A 1,192-nucleotide genomic window follows, 5' to 3' on the forward strand; every position below is an offset into this window, starting at 1 on the left:
CGGTGCCGCCCGCCGTGACGCCGCCCGCCCGGGCAGGTGCGCGTGGAGAACATCAAGCTGCGGCACCAAGTGGCGCGGCTGGAGGCGGCGCTGCGGGCGCGCGGCGCGGGCGCGCGCGGGGTGCAGTTCATCGACTTCGAGCAGCTCAAGAAGGAGAACGAGAAGCACAGCGAGAAGCTGGACGAGCTGGGCGAGGAGCTGCACAAGCTGCAGCGCAAGATCGGCACCACGGTGCAGGTGCTGAGCCAGTTCAAGGAGAAGCTGCAGTTCGTGGAGGCCGAGAACCAGGGCAGCAGGGCTGAGCTGCGCGCCGTGGAGGCCGCGCTGGCGCAGAAGCGGGACGCGCTGGCGCGCGCCAAGCAGGAGCGGGACCGGCTGCGGCTGCACAACGCGCGGCTGCAGCAGCAGTGCGGGCTGCTCGGCCGCCCCACGCTGCTGCGCGACTTCCAGGAGAAGGTGGAGGCGGCCGAGCTGCTGCGGCGGCGCCTGGACACGCTGCGGCGGCACCACGCGGGGCTGCTCCTCACGTGCAGGGCCGTGCAGAGGGAAACCAAGGAAGCCCGGAGCTTTTCACCCTCCTCCGCTGAGGCGGGAAAGGGAAGCGCCCACCAAGGAGGGCTGGGCTTCGTTCGAAGGTCTGGGGAGCGCAGTACGTGTTCTCCTAAAAGTCTGCCCTGAATTCCGCCTGAGCACCGAGCATCCAGCAGAGGTTGAATGAAGCCACATCTACCTTTACCTGACTAAACCCATTAAAAAACCACCACTTAGCTAAGAGCGTGAAGCTGCCGTCTCATTTGTGGGGGGAGCAGGGGGAGCAAGGACCCTGCTCAGGTGTTCGAAGGCCCAGGTGCCACCGGCAAAGCGCAGGAATTCCCATCCTTGGGGCTTTGGTTTCTCCTCTACGGCAGGTCAGAGCTGGGGTCAGCGGTCAGTTTAGTTCCAACGTGGCACRTGTACTGAAAAAATTAAAAATAATACAGTGCATTTAAATGGAGGTAGAAGTAGATATGTTTATACAAAGACATTTCCAAGAGTGCCTTGCACTGTTCTTTCTTTTAAATCATCTCTGAACTCAGTTTAATGAATTGCCTGGTTAGTTGAAGGATATAATTAGAATAGCTATTATGCTACTGAGAGCTTCTATCTTTTATCCCAGTGGAATGGCAGTCTCTGAAGAGACAAACTGTTTCTT

Source organism: Nothoprocta perdicaria, unplaced genomic scaffold, assembly GCF_003342845.1.
Source record: "Nothoprocta perdicaria isolate Ctin4 unplaced genomic scaffold, notPer1 scaffold_14, whole genome shotgun sequence".
Lineage (NCBI taxonomy): Eukaryota > Metazoa > Chordata > Aves > Tinamiformes > Tinamidae > Nothoprocta > Nothoprocta perdicaria.